Genomic DNA, 19,029 nt, shown 5'->3' with positions numbered 1-19,029 from the left:
CGCACCGGACCTCATGCCTGGGATGTGGCCTGCACCCAAACCTCCAGATGTCAGACCGGTAATAAACGTTCTATGTCGATAAAATATGACCCAAAACTCCGATGTAGTTCGTACTATACGCTGTCGTCCAGTAGAATGGGCGTAAGGGCTAGTTAAAAATAACAACAGAACTACGGAGCACGTGAAAAGTGTAACTGTGAGTAATTAAAACACATTGCTTCCGTGGGAAAATTGGTAGGGTGTACCTTAGTACCTCGTACCAAGAGTTCTGCGTTCAACCCAAATGACGACAATTTTTTTTACTCTATTATGCGTGGAAGTGTCAATGAGACAACATGTTTATGACATGTAAAAGGGCTGTTTGGAGTTTACAGCAGTGTTCTCTTGGCAGTCTGCTTTCGCTTAGTTTCTTTGAAAGCAGTAAACATATAGAATGCATTTGTAGTTCCACAGAATAGACAATCAGAAAATAAAAATAAAGAAACAACTGCATCACACATGCGGAAGTGATAATAATAATAATAATAATAATAATAATAATAATAATAATAATAAGCAATAATAAGCACATAAGTCTGAAGTAATGGCCAAACGAAGATTAACTTTTTCGGACATCTCTATCGAATGGATGGAAATAGACAAACAAAACAAAACAATTTCTGGAAGATGAAATCGCAATAGCATGGACTACAGAAGTAAGGAAAGATCTGGAAAGAAACAACATCAAAGAATCAGAAATAGGAGAAAGAAACCGTTTTAAAAATAAAATTCTGAATTTGGAAGGCTTTCATAGCAGAAGAAATAAAAAATCAAGAACAACGTGGACAGGAGAAAGGAAAAGACTTCATGGGGAGAAAATAAGGGAATACTGGAAAAATAGGAAACAATAACAAAGGAAGAAGAGGAACTGAAGTTGTTAATGTGATCCTAGTTGGTCAATACAAAAAAAAAAAAAAAAAAAAAGAAAAAAGAAAAAAAAAACACATAACTTTCAGTCAACGAAGCGAAAGCAGACTGCCAAAAGAACATTGCTACAAAATCCGATAAGTCCTTTTCGATGTCACGAAAATGCTCTCCCATGTAACTGTTTCGTGCGTAAACAGTTAAAAAAATGCCTTTAGTGGTATTTGAACGCAGACTCTTTATCGCGACGACCGAACGTACAGTTTGTTTATTTTTTTTATTGATCTCATTTTGTTCGTTACATTCGTTCATGGCGGCCGTCCCAAGATATCCGTTCAAGTTCATCGTTGACCCGCTCACTCAGTTTTCTTATTACTGAGGGCAACAATCCCGAACACATGAGCTATGGCGGTCTTCTCAGCCAAGCGAGATCAACAATGCGCACCTTCACAGATACGCTCTTCCCGTGCTCCGTAGCTCTGGTGATACTTTGAATTACCCTATACGCATGTTCTACTGAACAACAGCGCACAGCACGAACAAGTCTGTGTTTTGGTTGATACTCTACCAACATACAACATCCGCTACCGATCTGAGCGACTCACATCTGGAGGTTTGGGTGTTAGCCATTATTTCGTAGTATCGTTTCTTCCAGGAAATATTCTCCCACAAGGTACACAGGAGAACGTCTGTGGAGTTTGGGAAGTAGGAGCAAGGTACTAGCAGGAGTAAAACTCGGTGGGCGGATGTGAACGCATCTATCGGTAAGAGCATGCAACTGTCCAGTCACATACGTTTCATTATTCTCAATCAAAATATTAATTTCAAACGTCAGTCATGAAAATATTAATTTCAAATTATTGCTGATAGACGCGAAAAACGCGAAAAGTGGGGATAAATTCTTTTTATCAAAGATTTTTCGAAAAAAGAACTGTTACCTCGAATCGGCAAAGAACTTCGAGTTCCGGAGACGGTAATACCCTGACGTCTGATTTTCATGACGATGGAGGCGCGGAACAGTGGGTTAAAAGGTTTTCTGTATGTTGCCTCTTGCAGGCGCTCAAATATTGTACAAAATACACTCCTGGAAATGGAAAAAAGAACACATTGACACCGGTGTGTCAGACCCACCATACTTGCTCCGGACACAACGAGAGGGCTGTACAAGCAATGATCACACGCACGGCACAGCGGACACACCAGGAACCGCGGTGTAGGCCGTCGAATGGCGCTAGCTGCGCAGCATTAGTGCACCGCCTCCGTCAGTGTCAGCCAGTTTGCCGTGGCATACGGAGCTCCATCGCAGTCTTTAACACTGGTAGCATGCCGCGACAGCGTGGACGTGAACCGTATGTGCAGTTGACGGACTTTGAGCGAGGGCGTATAGTGGGCATGCGGGAGGCCGGGTGGACGTACCGCCGAATTGCTCAACACGTGGGGCGTGAGGTCTCCACAGTACACCGATGTTGTCGCCAGTGGTCGGCGGATGGTGCACATGCCCGTCGACCTGGGACCGGACCGCAGCGACGCACGGATGCCCGCCAAGACCGTAGGATCCTACGCAGTGCCGTAGGGGACCGTACCGCCACTTCCCAGCAAATTAGGGACACTGTTGCTCCTGGGGTATTGGCGAGGACCATTCGCAACCGTCTCCATGAAGCTGGGCTACGGTCCCGCACACCGTTAGGCCGTCTTCCGCTCACGCCCCAACATCGTGTAGCCCGCCTCCAGTGGTGTCGCGACAGGCGTGAATGGAGGGACGAATGGAGACGTGTCGTCTTCAGCGATGAGAGTCGCTTCTGCCTTGGTGCCAATGATGGTCGTATGCGTGTTTGGCGCCGTGCAGGTGAGTGCCACAATCAGGACTGCATACGACCGAGGCACACAGGGCCAACACCCTGCATCATGGTGTGGGGAGCGATCTCCTACACTGGCCGTACACCTCTGGTGATCGTCGAGGGGACACTGAATAGTGCACGGTACATCCAAACCGTCATCGAACCCATCGTTCTACCATTCCTAGACCGGCAAGGGGACTTGCTGTTCCAACAGGACAATGCACGTCCGCATGTATCCCGTGCCACCCAACGTGCTCTAGAAGGTGTAAGTCAACTACCCTGGCCAGCAAGATCTCCGGATCTGTCCCCCATTGAGCATGTTTGGGACTCGATGAAGCGTCGTCTCATGCGGTCTGCACGTCCAGCACGAACGCTGGTCCAACTGAGGCGCCAGGTGGAAATGGCATGGCAAGCCGTTCCACAGGACTACATTCAGCATCTCTACGATCGTCTCCATGGGAGAATAGCAGCCTGCATTGCTGCGAAAGGTGGATATACACTGTACTAGTGCCGACATTGTGCATGCTCTGTTGCCTGTGTCTATGTGCCTGTGGTTCTGTCAGTGTGATCATGTGATGTATCTGACCCCAGGAATGTGTCAATAAAGTTTCCCCTTCCTGGGACAATGAATTCACAGTGTTCTTATTTCAATTTCCAGGAATGCACATTTTCAAGAGTTTACACCAAGGCTGGTAACTATTTATTGGCTGACTAGTTCGGCCTTTAACTATGTTTCACAAACCATGTATTGTACTAATCGCTAACTATAATTTGGTATCACGCTTGTGAGGCGTGCGGTGAGAACGGATACTGTTGGCTGCTGGAGCGAGGCGTGGTGGGGTGGGGGTGGGGGTAACACGCTCCGTCTGTATGTCGTGTAAGTACGCAGTGCAGGTAACACAAACCTGTGATCTGAGCTTCCATGAGCTCCTGATAACCAGCTTACTTCTCCGAAATGGCTGTGAAGGTAATTCCACGATGAACCAGCAGCTGCATCATCATTCATTTTCGAAAATATCACAACGAAAGTAGAGCACCATAATACAGACAGCAAGAGCACAGCTTAGCGACAAAGCAGACCACAATGCAGTCAACACCGGCTAGTAGCACGCTGCACAGTTGGCAACGATAATCTGCAAATCACTGCGACACGAAGTTTCCCGATTGGTACAGATCAGAGCTGGGGAATACGCGTGTATTTGTGTCATGTTTGGTGTGGATAATTCTATGTATGTCATCACGCTTTAGCTGTCGTTTATCTAGTACTTTCTAATCCATATGGCAATGATATTTGATACACAGTGGAGACTTTGTTCTCATTGGAATACACTGTGTGTCACGTTGGCGTATATTTCGTATATGTTAAACCAAATAATAATAAGCTTACAGTGTATTCCAGTGAGAACAAATTCTCGATTGTATATCAAATATCGTGGACACATGCTGGATAACGAAAGTCTGAGTTACATCTGAAGCGATGTGACAAACAGAATTGTCCACAGCCAACATACCCCAAATACAAAACAATCAAATAGTTCAAAGGCTCTGAGCACTATGGGACTTAACAGCTATGGTCATCAGTCCCCTAGAACTTAGAACTACTTAAGCCTAACTAATCTAAGGATATCACACAACACCCAGCCATCACGAGGCAGAGAAAATCCCTGACCCCGGCGGGAATCGAACCCGGGTACCCGGGCGTGGGAAGCAAGAACGCTACCGCAAGATCACGAGATGCGGGCTACAAAACAATCTGTTTGTGAAAATGGGCAAAGCCCGAAACTAGTCAGCTAATTAACAGTGAGCAGCTTTCGTGTAAATATTTAATAGCGTCTTTTCTTCAGTGGGTTGAAAATTGCACGAAGCCTGTAGGCCGCTGTGACCGTGCAGAAACAAGAGGAATAACAAAATGTATCGGAGTCAGTCATTGCTTTGTATTCGTTTTGTGCGGGTCGACATACATTCGAGCCAACTATTGCAGTTATTGTTACTTATTTTTCGAAGATTGTTAAGTACGAGTAGTTAATATTAAGAGGCGCAGTGCCTGTGATTTTACTTCAAGAATATAGAATTTATTGTTAATTCAATTACGTATAGGATTTGTTGTTGGACGTCCAACACCTTGTCGCCCACTCGTAGTTACGCCATCCTTAGTTGTTAATTGTTGCTTCCTTTACAAAACGAAATGCAGTGACAGTGAAATTATTATTTTTTTTCAACCAATTTGCAGAGACTATAGCTTTATTCTATCGTTGCGTGCAGCTAAGGCAATCGTTTATTCACTGTTTTGCCAATTAGTACCTTTTGGAGCTAAGTGGAGCGAGACGTTAAAGAGTCAGAAGCGTATTCCCGCGTCTTATTCATCATTCTGAATTAGACTCGACCGGAATATTTCGCACCAGCGCACTTTCTGCGCCAGGTTGACATATTCACTCTGTGTTTGCTTATATCATAATGCATACTAATTCCACCACATTACCGTTTGACATAAATACATCACATTAGTGCTTAATTTCTAGAAGTTTAGTGTCTGGAACGCACCTCTTGAATTATACAACACCCCCTTTCCCTCCCATAAAAATCACAAGTTTAGATTTTTGAAAACTTGTAATTAAACTTACGTCGAGGAGTCTTTTTTTTTTCAAAATATTGTACTGAAATTCATGTTTTTATAACAGTTTCATTTAACCAAAACAGTAAAACCACAACATTTAATACATACAACAGATGCTGCGGTCAGCTCCCGTTTGCAATGTCACGTTGCTCTCCACATATCGGAAATGTAGGTAGCCTTCATGACTATGACGTCATGTTTTCAACTGCTGCCAGGCGCAACGTTCCAAGAGTTGCACTGTAGCTGCTCAGAGTTTTACCCCAAATTCCCCTAAAAACCGGAAGTGGTGAGCCGTCTACAAACGGAGTAAGGATATACATATTAAGGTTTGGGTAACCTACGGAACATTTTTCTTCGACTTAGTTATCCTCTGTAACTTAAAAATAACGGTATTGATAGCAAAACTGAATTGTCAATGTTTAATTTAGGTTTTATTCGAAAATTTTTATTTGTGACAGGTAACAGGAACTACACAGTAGAAAGATTTATCGTATAGCGCCAGAAAACACAATCTCCTCAATGAAAAAAGCAAAACAGAAGTACATTCAATATTGTTTCAACACGTCGTCGAACTTAAATAAAAGACGTTTCTGTTTTTGTGTGTGTGTGTGTGTGTGTGTGTGTGTGTGTGTGTGTGTGTGTGTGTACTTTACTTGCATCAGAAGTAATTGCTTTGTTTATACAAAAGGGCAGAACTTACGCCATCAACTAATTTTTATTACTTATGAAATGCGATCTATATTCTGTAAGGATATGAAACACGCAATGGACTAACACTAAATAATGTGCGGTTCTAATTATGTGCAAAAACAATAGAAGAAAGAGAAGCTTCAGCTCCCAGTTTCTCTCTTATACATTCATTTATGTTTATTTCCCTACCGAAGCTGCCAATACTACCGGTTACCCTACCGTTTATAGCATCGTTCAGTTAGTGAACTGTAGAGATCTCTCTGTCACAGGATCTACATTTGGAGACAATTCCCATTTTAATAACGCGACGATCCTTCCACTTGCTCGAGCTTATTACGCGCCCCTGACTGCGCGCCTACTTCAAGACGATGGAATACCTCCTCCGTAGTTACTCGAGGGCGGTTTGCGAAATAAAATTACGAAGAGTGTCGAAAGTTAGCAGCTGGAAAGAAAATAACAGATATCGAAGTTGGACGAAATGAGACACAGTAAGAATCTCTTGGACGGTAGTAAATCTGGGAGAGAGGGAGTATATTATATTGTGAAGTTTATTCGGAGGAAAAGTGGTCGACAACGGAGGCTGTATCCGATATGAAACGCAAGAAAAGACGGAGAATGGGAGGGGGAGGGGGGCAGGGGGAGAGGGCTGGCTGTGAAGGCGGGACATGGGGGGGGGGGGGGGGGGGGTCGATCCGCTGATGCAGCGCGGGGGTCACGACCTATGCAAGGACGCTGCGGGCTTGGCGGGCCGTAGCAGAGCCATCAGCAACAGCTGAGGGCGCAAGGGGCAAGTGCGAGGCCAAGGTTGAGATGGGAAGAACCGACCGGTTGAAACCAATACCGGTATTTCAGTTGCGAACAACCAGTATTTTTCGGTATTTGTTTGGTCTCCGTTAAAACAAGTGTTTTTTTATTTCTTAACAATAACAGGGGAAAAAACCGAAATATGAATTAGACATAGCAGCAGCGCTAAATGTTTTGGTTTTTAATTTTCTTAAAAAAAAGAGAGTAATTTTTATTCGTAGAATTTCCATTGGTTTGAAATATTGCGCCGTTACAGAAAATAGAGAAAATCGCACAGTGCTATGTTTTTTAACAGTGCCAACAGAAAGGAGCAACAGACAGTGTCGCAAGAGCTGGTACAGCACTGCTGAAACACTACTGTACCTGTCACCGTGTGGCGTGGACTACTAGGGTCCCGCGCGTACAACAGTGTGGAAGACTTGCCCCGTCTGTTCAGTACCGTAGTTTCTCGTTGTTGTCGGTGCACATAATTTATATACAGTGGTACCATCCACAGTTTGGAAGTATTTTACCTAGTGGGGATTCAATGAAGTACAATGTTCCATTTGCTTTAACCGATCAAAAATAGGAGGAGCCACAACGAACTTGTGATATCAGATAAGGAGAAACCTTAAAACGTAACCATTCATTAATAGTTTACAATAAGAACAGAAAGTGGCTGACGTGCTGCCTGTGTCTACGTGATACGCCTTTATCTGCCTGTAGCCCTTGAAAGCGAATGAATTATCATGACTATCAGAGTTCTTCAACTTCAGTTTTCACTCTTGAGCACTAGCTATCCATACTGAAGAAATAGTGGTATGATCCTCGATTACAAGATGACTTTGGAGCAGGGTTTCAAAACTGGTGAATTCTTGTAGTATACATCCGCTTAACAAGTGTTCGAGAAAAGCAAGCAATGGTGAAACGGGGACGACAAATTTTTCATTCACTTGCGTATTTCTTTTGATACTTGGTTTCTATGTATATTGAAACTGATGGAGTCAAAACTGTTCAATCTTTTCCGGTTTCTACGTTTCCTACAGCAAATAATAGGAAGAAAAAATCGAAAGTCTTATTTTGAGTGGTTTTAACAGTCTGGTTAAATTGGTGTTGAAGTAAACCGATATAAACGAAAACCAGTTGTTTCAGCGAAAGCCGCCATCCCTAGGCCAAGACCACCATCTTAACACAACTCACGGCAGTTCAAAGTTAATAAGCGATCACAAACTAACTAAACTGAAGGGCAATTATAATTGAACCTTTGCTTCTTGACAAGGCTCCATGAAAAAACGACTGGTCGTAGGACACTGAAACTTTGTGGAAACATTTGTAAGAACATGCGGAAGAGAAAGAACGACTAAACCACTGAAAGAAACAAATTTTAATTTTCACATGACATGGTAACATTTGTTAATTTAGCACCATGTTTAGGTTCCAGGTTACAAACGTTGCTCAACGTGACGACCATCTGCAGCCATGAAAGCCTGCAACCACATTAGAGATTATTTGCAGCACTTTTCGAACGGTGGAATTTTCTGCTGTCGAGACACAGTTCGTACGCTGCTTGAAGATAGCCCACTATAGCCAGCATTCTCAACTACGGCAACAGTAACGTAAACAGTTTGTGGCGCATTTGGCCGTCGTCCTCCCACAGGAGCAGTTCCCAAAACGGCAGTTAATTCGAACTTCCGAATCACGTTCTTCGACCCAGTTGCGGAAAGACAACCTCTCCGTATTCCTTTAAGGCGGGGATACTCGCGAAGAGCAGCAACACTGTTCCTGTTCTGATAAAACAGCTTTACGAGTGAAGCGCTGCTTATCTTCTCCAGAGCCATGTTCACTGTATGCAAATGTAACGAACTATCATGCTCCTTTTTCAACCCTGCGTCGCCGTAACAGTACCGGCGCCTAGCGGCAAATCACGACACTAATATTACTAACACCGCAAATCCGGCAGCGCACTGATCATTATTCCTATAAAGTTGGTTACCGACAAGATAAATAGTTTTCGGTCTACAAAGGCTCTAATAGCGAAAGTTTAATTATAACCATCCTGTATTTAATGCTTAGCGATACATCAATAAGAAGTACAGGGAATCAATCTTACTACCTGTATAACGCGGGGCACTATTTTCAGCATTTCACAGTGTTATTGACTGAATGTAATAATCTAAAACGCTATCATAATCTACTGATAAAGGTTCAAAGATGGCTCTGAGCACTATGGGACTTAACATCTGTGGTCATCAGTCCCCTAGAACTACTTAAACCTGACTAACCTAAGGACATCACACACATCCATGCCCAAGGCAGCATTCGAACCTGCGACCGTAGCAGTCGCGCGGTTCCGGACTGAGCGCCTAGAACCGCTAGACCACCGCGGCAGGCTACTGATGAAGGGCTATAACCTTAAGTTAAAGGTTTAACACAATACGTTAGATATTACAGTTGGAAACTGCGTAATACGTCGTGAGGCAAAGTGACTCACGGCATGCTAATTACCCATGCTGTATTAACCCAGTATTTGAGAACCACAGCTCTTAGCGACTTCCAACAAACTTTACAATTTAGCGAACTCTATGCTGCTGACGTCATCCACAAAGTAATGCATGAAAAAAAAAATGTTTATCGTTAACCACAGTTTCACTGTTCACGCAATGACGGCGACGTCAGTAAAGAAGTATTAATTTATTACTTATTTACTACTAACTCCGCTCAACACATTTTGCAGGCACTGTCCACATATACCAATGAAAGTAATTGTAAAATTAACTTATATCACTGTACACCACATAGTTCGGTAGATGTGGCCTTTATACCTGGGGGTTCGATTCTTAAAGAATCGGAACTGGGAGTATTCTGATTATAAAAGAAAAGCACAACTTGACGGATGTTCTAAAGTATTAACTTTTCTTAACCGATTTTCGGCTTGCAGGGCTATCACAAGACTAAATTGACTACCGGTCCCCGGGGCAGTGCCGAGGGCGTGGGAAGTACGTCCCCGCCTAGACCGCAGGTACGTAGGCGGCGCAAAAAATTGCAGCAAAGGAACATCAAGGAAAAACGGTTTACGAATTAACCGGAAGAGGTATTCGATTTCTCTTACCCCACATGTTCTTACCCTCTCCTTACGAGTGGGAGCCTTTCCGACGACCCGCGACTGCAAACGTGCAAGCTGTTGACACAGTGTCATTTCTACAATGTCATTTCGCTGCTTCAGCACGGTAAACGAACAACTACCGAACAGACTTCTATCGCTTATGTGGTAACAGTGCTCTTGGTTCACATAGCAGTCGTCTAAACAGTTCGTTCGGGTTCAACAATGGAGTTCTTGTTGTTGCTTCGCTAAAGTATTGTAGGATATCAAAGATCAGTGACCGGTTGTTGAACCAAACGTGCTATTTGACTACAGGCTTCAGACTTTTCCCGAATTCTATCTACTGAGGGCTGGTGAGCAGCGACGGTGGAGGAAGCAAGCAGAAAAGTTGGAGGGAATATGTAATTTACTAGACTTTATAGCAGGTACGTTTTTCCTGAAACTCTAGCTTCTCTCGAAGTACTGAATGTTTACATAACTCAAGGGAATGCTGTAGGGTAAAGTTCTCGACAGGTGAACACCTTCGTCATTTTCAAGGCACAAATAAAACGAAGGCGCCTGTGCATGACAACTGTTGCCTGTAACATTTTTCAGAAATCCTGATTTTTTGTAGTAACTCTATTTACGAAATTTCTAAATTTGTTAAGTCTAAAGACAAAATTGCCGAAAGGTAGTTTACGGTTTGGAGTGGGGGGGGAGGATGCATTCGCACCTTCGCTAAGTTCTGCCAGGGCGGCATGGCCACCTCCGGACTCAGTCACGGATACATTGTTTGTGAGCAACACTAGAAGACCCACATACTGGCCAACTATGGTTCATTTAACATTACTGGTTCTATGATATGTTTTATATTGTATCGGTCAACCAGTGAGAGCTACATGGAATGAACGTACCTAGAGGTCAGAGAATTGTCACTACATTCTTGCTGAGTAAGAACTGAGTTACTGCCAAAGCTACCAGCCAGTCCCATGTCCTCCACCTAGCACACAAAGCTTAAAAAAAAAAAAAAAAAAAAAAAAAAAAAAAAAAAAAAAAAAAAAAAAACCTCAACGTACTGGAAGCCCTGGAAATCAAACATCTGATCCACAGTCCTGATTTAACATTGAACGAGGAAACACAGCTCACTATTTCCCGTTAAAACTTCATGTAAGCCCCACATTTCTCCGTTTCTTCTCACGCTGTCTGTTCCACTCCATTCCTCCATTTTCCCTGTATCTATTTATTCTATTCTGATCTGATTGTCTATGTACTCCGTTTCTTCCACACCTTCCCTATAGTAAGAAAAAAATTCTTCGTGCCCCTGCTATACAATTTAGATTATCTGTTTCCTTATGCAATAGTCAATTCTGTGTTTAACGACCATTTATCTTCTCTCTTCAAGCTATTCTTCAATACTCTTACCTTCTGTTAATTTTATTTTGTTGAGCTCATTAGTTAAATTTAAATTGTTATACATGCTAATTGGTTGAATTACCACACGTATCTCTTCTCATCCGCCGAGTGTAATTATTCTATACTAACGCTGTCCTCTTCCACCTCAATGTTCACGTGCCCGTTTGCGACCCCTCCCCACCACACACAGACACGCACACCCACCAATACACTTATAGTTGTTGATGTTTATTCTTAATGTTCTTAGGGTTGGTTCCTTTTACATTTACTCACTGCGTAACTCTTAACATTTTCAACTGCGTACCCATTGCCATGTCAAAGATAGCATTCACTCTGCGTTTGCACATCAGCCTCTTTCCAGCCATGTTTGAGAATCTGGTACCTTATTTAACGACGATAAACAGTGAAGTCTGATGGTGTTGAAAGCTGAAAAAACGCTTAACAAAATACATAAATACTTCATATCATCATAGCCGACACTGTTAAGGCAACCGCTTACGATATGAGGGAAATTGGGTACGAGTCCCGGTGTCGGACAAATTTTCATGCGTCATAACAGGTAACACAGATCATGAAAAGAATTGTAAAAGACGTGCTCATGTAAAATTGGACGATAGTTATGAAAATAAAAACTGTGTAGTCATATGCTTAAATCAAAATTTATCTCATTTTATGTATTCATTCATACAGAATACACTTCAAGCTGCAGAAATTAGATTTCTTAGGAAGGTGAGAGGTATTGCCTGTGAAGAACATATAAGAAACGAAGATATTAGGAACGAATTAAATGTTTATAGTATTAATGAAAAGACTAAAGAAAACATTATGCCATCATCATCTACAAGGAATGAGTGCAGGGAGAATCCTATGTCTGACCATATTTTACCAGTCTAGAGGAAGAAGGGTTATTGGAAGACCTAAAACAGAACGGGTCATGGCATGCCAATCATCACGCGTGGGGCGTGTATGGGCCAAGGAAGGCCTGTCACTCGGGTTTGCTCGGGCCTTCTCGTAAGTATACCGAAAGACATGACATTTCATAGAGCATTACGGTGCGGCATTCTGCAGTCGGCGCAACTGTATGAGCTCTGCAGGGTTGTGGTGTCAACGCTGTTTATTCTTCGCTATTTGTTCTTGTTATGAAGGACGTTCACAGTTCCAGCGGCTGTTTGCACAAGAAGAGATGGAAATGACAGAATAAAGGGATGAGAATTCTCAATTAGTATAAGCGACGGGTAATGCTTATTTGCTACGAAACGACATTGTAGTACCACGTAGAAAGAATTTAAACTTTCAGAGACAGTGAAACAGTAAAAATCTGCAATGGTGACAGAGGGGATTCATCGTTTTCTGCATCAAGAAGAACTCTTTCGTTAAATTTGCAGGCCCGCACTTGAAGAAATTTGTGGTAAGAATGGTAAAATTTCTGAAGCATTATTCCATTTTCAGTTGCAACAGTTTTCAATGGAAATACACGAAGACTACGGCGACTTCATATACATCTGCAAATTACGTTGGTTCAATCAAGGGCCATGACTGGAGCTAGCTATTTTTCGATTTAAATCTCCTTACTGTTGAATTATGAACCAAAAAGGAGTACAGGGCAGAAAATTAGAACATCCGGAATGCATTGCAGGCTTCACATTTCAAGTGGACTTGCCTGCACACGGTCCACAGTAAGACAATGCAAGAAATCGCGTTATAGAATAGAAATTCTGACAAAGATAATCCAGTTCCCTAAGGTCACTGGCGTTAAAGAAAGCAAGAGGTTTGAAGAATTCGATGTGGCCTTGCAAGAATTAAAACGGTAAGTTTGTAAGAGGTTTGAGGACACTGTCAATCTCACATCTGTTTTCGACCTGTTTTTGACATCCACGGTTGACAAGTTTCCACAAGTGAATTTCCCTGATTTCCAGACGAGTTTTAGCATTTTTCCCCAGATAAATTTTGAGATCTCAAGGGTAAGTAAAGACATAAGTTGACAAAAAAATGTAAGGACTTTTGTATTTCTCCCCCCGTGTGAGCAAACATCTTAAGTACTAATATGAACAGCTTTTGTAATGAACTGTTTTTAGATGGAGAAAACAAGCTTAGTGCACGGGGACACGGTCAGAATTATGGAACATTCTGAGGAGTAGCGAGACGCGTCCAGCGCGGGTGACGATGATTGAATGAATTTTTTTATGCTACTACGTTGGTCCTTGTACAACGAAGAACCAAAGAAACTTGTTCACCTGCCTATTATCGTGTAGGGCCCCCGCGAGTATACAGAGGCGCCTCAACATGACCTGACATGGGCTCGACTAATGTCTAAAATAGTGCTATAAGAAACTGACACCATGAATCCTGCAGGGCTGTCCATAAATCCGTGAGAGTACGAGAGAGTGGACATCTCTTCTGAACAGCAAGTTGCAAGGCATCCCAGTCATGCTCAATAATGTCCATGGAAATGAATGGATGGAAATGATCAGACAGGATTCTTACGTACGTGTCACCTGTTAAGAAGCGTATCTAGACGTGTCAGGTGTCCCATATCACTCCAACTGCACACAAAATTACAGAGCCTCCACCAGCTTGAACAGTCCCCTGCCGACGTGCAGGGTCCATGGATTCATGACGTTGTCTCCATACCGTACACGTCCATCCCTTAGATACAATTTGAAACGAGACTCGTCCGACAAGGCAACATGTTTCCTGTCACCAACAGTACAATGTCTGTGTTGACGGGCCCAGGCGAGGCGTAAAGCTTTGTGTCGTGCAGTCACGAGTGGGCCTTCGGCTCCGAAAGCCCTTATCGATGATGTTTCGTTGAATGACTTGCACGCTGACACTTGTTGATGGCCCAGCATTGAAATCTGCAGCAATTTGGGGAAGGTATGCACGTCACGTTGAACGATTCTCTTCAATCGTCGATGGTCCTGTTCTTGCAGGATATTTTTGCGGCCGTAGCGATGTCGGAGATTTGATGTTTTACCGGATTCATGATATTCACGGTATACTCGTGAAATTGACGTACGGGAAAAGTCACACTTCATCGATACCTCGGAGATGCTGTCGTTCGTGCACAGACTATAACATCACGTTCAAACTTACAGAAATGTTTATAAATTGGCATTGTAGCAGCAGTAACAGATCTAACAACTGCGCCACACACTTGTCTTATATAAGTGTTTCCGACCGGAGCGCCGTATCCTACCTGTTTACATATTGTAAGTAGGCTGTTTAGGTTTTTATATTGGTAACGCCACGTAGCGCTCTATATGAAAATCACTGGCTGTGCTGTGTGCAGTCTGTGACTGGTTAGCATTGTTGTAATATTCGCTACTGTAGTGTTGGGCAGTTGGCCGTTAACAGCGCGTAGCGTTGCGCAGTTGGAGGTGAGACGCCAGCAGTGGTGGACGTGAGGAGAGAGATGGCGGAGTTTTGAGAGCGGATGATCTGGACGTGTGTCCATCAAAGACAGTAAATTTTGTAAGACTGGATGTGCTATATATATTATGACTTTTGGACACTATTAAGGTAAATACATTGTTTGTTCCCTATCAAAATCTTTCATTTGCTAACTATGCCTATCAGTAGTTAGTGCCCTCAGTAGTTTGAATCTTTTATTTAGCTGGCAGTAGTGGCGCCCACTGTATTGCAGTAGTTCGAGTAACGAAGATTTGTGTGTGGTAAGTGATTTGTGAAAGGTATAGGTTACTGTTAGTCCGGGCCATTCTTTTGTAGGGATTATCTAAAGTCAGACTGCGCTGCGCTAAAAATATTGTGTGTCAATTTAGTGATGATCAGAACAAGCAAAGTGAGAATTGTCTGAGTACGTTCAGTTGTGCTCAGGTGTTTGAAAAGCAAATAATGTAAAAGGTGTATCAGCACAGACATTCATAAATTTTTCTAAGGGGACGTTTCAATATCTCTGTATTTGAATACGCATGCCTACACCAGTTTCTTTGGCACTTCAATGTATATTCCCCTTGCGGAAGCAAACCTAACACCTGCAGTTAGGACGACTCCATTGACTGTAGCAGTGCCCATAAGGCACCCTTTCTGATTTTAAAAAAATCGTTTAAATTGTTGTAAATTGAAGACTAAAGACTTCCTCAATATTTATCTGAGTAAAATTGTACTCTATTTATGATCTATAAACTCTTAAAATTTGACTTCCAGAATTTTTCTAACAGAACCGCGGGTTAAATTTTGACGTCTGAATTGTCCCTTTTGTACTGTCGATTTACAGCATCATCTTGAAATTTGGTAAGGTTTTCGTTACATTTGTTGAATACAGCACTTTGGTAGCATTATACCATAATTATAATGGTCAGTTAATCTAATATGCTTTACAAATTTTAGTTCAAAAGTCAGTTTTACTGAATAAGATGAAAATTGAAAAAAGGTTACTCCACAGAAACTTCTACAGAATGCTTTTATTTAAAATTAAACGTAAATCCACAACTACAGCTTCCTACCTTCAATATTATGCACTTCTGAAATTTCGTAAAAACGGGAATTTTTATGGAAACTAATCAGCGGAAGCTGCTGAATTGTGTGACTACAGGCAAGGTGGCCAGACCCAGGGTCACAGGAGCACTTTGAAAGTGTCCAGCGCAGCTCTGGATGTAACCTCAGGAACAGAGAAGCTTCATGGACCTCGGCCACAGAACTAGGAAGACTCACCAGCAACTAACGGTCGTGTAAGCCGTCATAGTATGATAATATGAATTTATTACATAAAGCGAAACTGCAAAGCAGGTGATAATTGGACGCATTCGTAAAAAAAAAAAAAAAAAAAAAAAAAAAAAACTAACAGCACTGATTCTTTCAAAGGAGCAGCACCAGTTCATAAAATCAGTGCGATTTCGTGATCTTCAACAAAACCCGTATGACGCACATCGACACGTCTACTGCATGGTTACTATTAAAAGCTCAGCTTCCTTTCCTACTACTTTATTTTTGTTAAAGTTGCTTGAAGAGACTTTCTGTGGCTTTTTTGATGATGAAATATACCATATTCTCCGTAAACCAATTTACTCCGTTGTTTTGCTTGTTAGGCTAAACGACTGCTTTTCGTTTTAAGACTACCCGTAACTGAACGAGTGAGGCATTTCTAATTTTCATTATCGCTAAAATGTTTTTAGTCTCTAGCCAATTCAACGTTTTTTTCGCATTCAAACTTGAGTGCCAGGCTATCCACCACGTTGCAAGTTTGGCATTGGTTACATGGCATCAAACGTACTCAATTTAGCTATTGCTTTGTTGCTATTACCTCCCTGACTACCTTGTACCAAAGAGCCATCACGTCGCTCGTGAAAAGTATCAACTGTTGCTTCGAAAATTCTCTTAACTATGATTCAAATATTTTTTGTTCGTTTTATTACGGTGAGTGAGTCCATTGTGAGATTATTGGACAACTACGAGATGACGTTGCTTTAATTATGACTTCGAAATGTAAAATTACGTATTTTACATACTGTTCTTTTGCAGGTAAATCCCTGCAGTACTGGCGCTTCTTCATATGGCCCCGCCATGGTATGTAAGCCCGACCCTAGAACAGCCAAAATGAAACAGCGCAGCCGTTTGATAAAGTAAAGCATGGTGCGGCAATTCGTTTTCGACAGCAGTGAAATATTGCAGCTACTTCAGGACGATTCAGACTTTTAAAGAAGCCACCTAGATTGACCTGACACAGCTGCAACATTTCCGCTGCTATCGAAAACGAATTACTGCACGACGCTTCACTTTATCAAATGACTACGCCATTTTATTTTGGCTGCTCTAGGGTCAGGCTAAGATACTGTGGCGCGGCGCAAGCCGCAAATTTTGTCAGATAAATCGGGTGATGCTGAGGGAATTAGATTAGGAAATGAGACACTTAAAGTAGTAAAGGAGTTTTGCTATTTAGGAAGTAAAATAACTGATGATGGTCGAAGTAGAGAGGATATAAAATGTAGACTGGCAATGGCAAGGAAAGCGTTTCTGAAGAAGAGAAATTTGTTAACATCGAATATAGATTTATGTATCAGGAAGTCGTTTCTGAAAGTATTTGTTTGGAGTGTAGCCATGTATGGAAGTGAAACATGGACGATAACTAGTTTGGACAAGAAGAGAATAGAAGCTTTCGAAATGTGGTGCTACAGAAGAATACTGAAGATAAGGTGGATAGATCACGTAACTAATGAGGAGGTATTGAATAGGATTGGGGAGAAGAGAAGTTTGTGGCACAACTTGGCTAGAAGAAGGGATCGGTTGGTAGGACATGTTTTGAGGCATCAAGGGATCACAAATTTAGCATTGGAGGGCAGCGTGGAGGGTAAAAATCGTAGAGGGAGACCGAGAGATGAGTACACTAAGCAGATTCAGAAGGATGTAGGTTGCAGTAGGTACTGGGAGATGAAGCAGCTTGCACAGGATAGAGTAGCATGGAGAGCTGCATCAAACCAGTCTCAGGACTGAAGACAACAACATTCGGTAAGTCATTATTTTCTCTAAGCGGCAGTGCCGGACGGTGTCAAATACCTTCATGAAGTTAAGGAACACGCATCAACCTGAGCGCAGTAGCGCAGTTGTCTACAGCGCTATGGATCTCACGGAGGAACAGAGCAAGCTGAGCTTCTTCCTAATATCTCTGCTGGCCCAATACATGTCCATTTTCATAGAGCAGATTTTCGTTCTCCAAAAAACGTCATAATTCTTCAGTAAAAAACATGTTCCATAATTCTACAACGGATGGACGTCAACGATATAGGCCTATAATTAAGTGCATCTGTTCCATGGCCTTTCTTGAAAACAGTACTGACCTACGTCATTTTACAACCGCTACATACCCTCCGTTGCTCCAGCAATCTACGACGAAGTTATTTGACATTGTTCTCTAACCTAAAAATCCGCATGTAAACACTCCGCTACCCATGTAGACGCTACCTGCGTGTATAGCACTTCTGATCTATTAAGGGAAACCTGGCAGATGGGGACTAGTATATCCGCTCTCTCACTTGTCCGGACCGGGCACGAAAATCGGCCGCTGACCCAACAAGAGAGTCATCCCGTGCTGGCTCAGACGTATTATCAACACTGGGTAGCACCTCGTGGCTGTTGCTAAGGCTTAAGAAGGCAGCTGCGCGGCCCGTTCCCTCTTCCTCCTTCTGCTCAGCGACAAGTGAATTAAGCACTGTCCACCTCTCATTCTCGAGTGAGGGCGGACTGGTCAGATGGTAGACGGGACACAGAGCGACAACCACATCACGAGGGGATTCCAACGACACCCGAGGTCCCCTGGTAAAAAATGGTTCAAATGGCTCTGAGCACTATGGGACTCAACTGCTGTGGTCATCAGTCCCCTAGAACTTAGAACTACTTAAACCTAACTAACCTAAGGACAGCACACACATCCATGCCCGAGGCAGGATTCGAACCTGCGACCGTAGCAGTCGCACGGTTCCGGACTGCGCGCCTAGAACCGCGAGACCACCGCGGGTCCCCTGGTAAGGTCACCGGAGATTTGATGTCGAAGCAGATCTTAACAGTCGCTAGAAGGCTGTCGACCTTGGCGAATGCTGCTTGCAGCTGTTGAAGACAACAGACGATTATCCTGTGTCCGCTCACTACAAGTACAATCCCTATCCATATCCTACTGTGTAAAAAATTGATATGGGATATGAAGCAATACAAATAAAGCAGTCAGGAGTAACTTAGACTGCTAACAGATCCTCGCAAGA

At 42.7% G+C, this 19,029-nt stretch overlaps 1 protein-coding gene across 6 annotated transcripts in view; it reads right to left on the bottom strand.

Moving 5' to 3' along the window:
* LOC126356172 (Ca(2+)/calmodulin-responsive adenylate cyclase) overlaps positions 1–19,029 on the bottom strand; it is a 1,163,484-nt gene that overhangs the window by 297,405 nt on the left and 847,050 nt on the right. The window lies entirely within an intron of this gene.

Source organism: Schistocerca gregaria, chromosome 3 (genome assembly GCF_023897955.1).
Source record: "Schistocerca gregaria isolate iqSchGreg1 chromosome 3, iqSchGreg1.2, whole genome shotgun sequence".
Lineage (NCBI taxonomy): Eukaryota > Metazoa > Arthropoda > Insecta > Orthoptera > Acrididae > Schistocerca > Schistocerca gregaria.
This window is presented reverse-complemented; position numbering and strand designations above follow the sequence as displayed.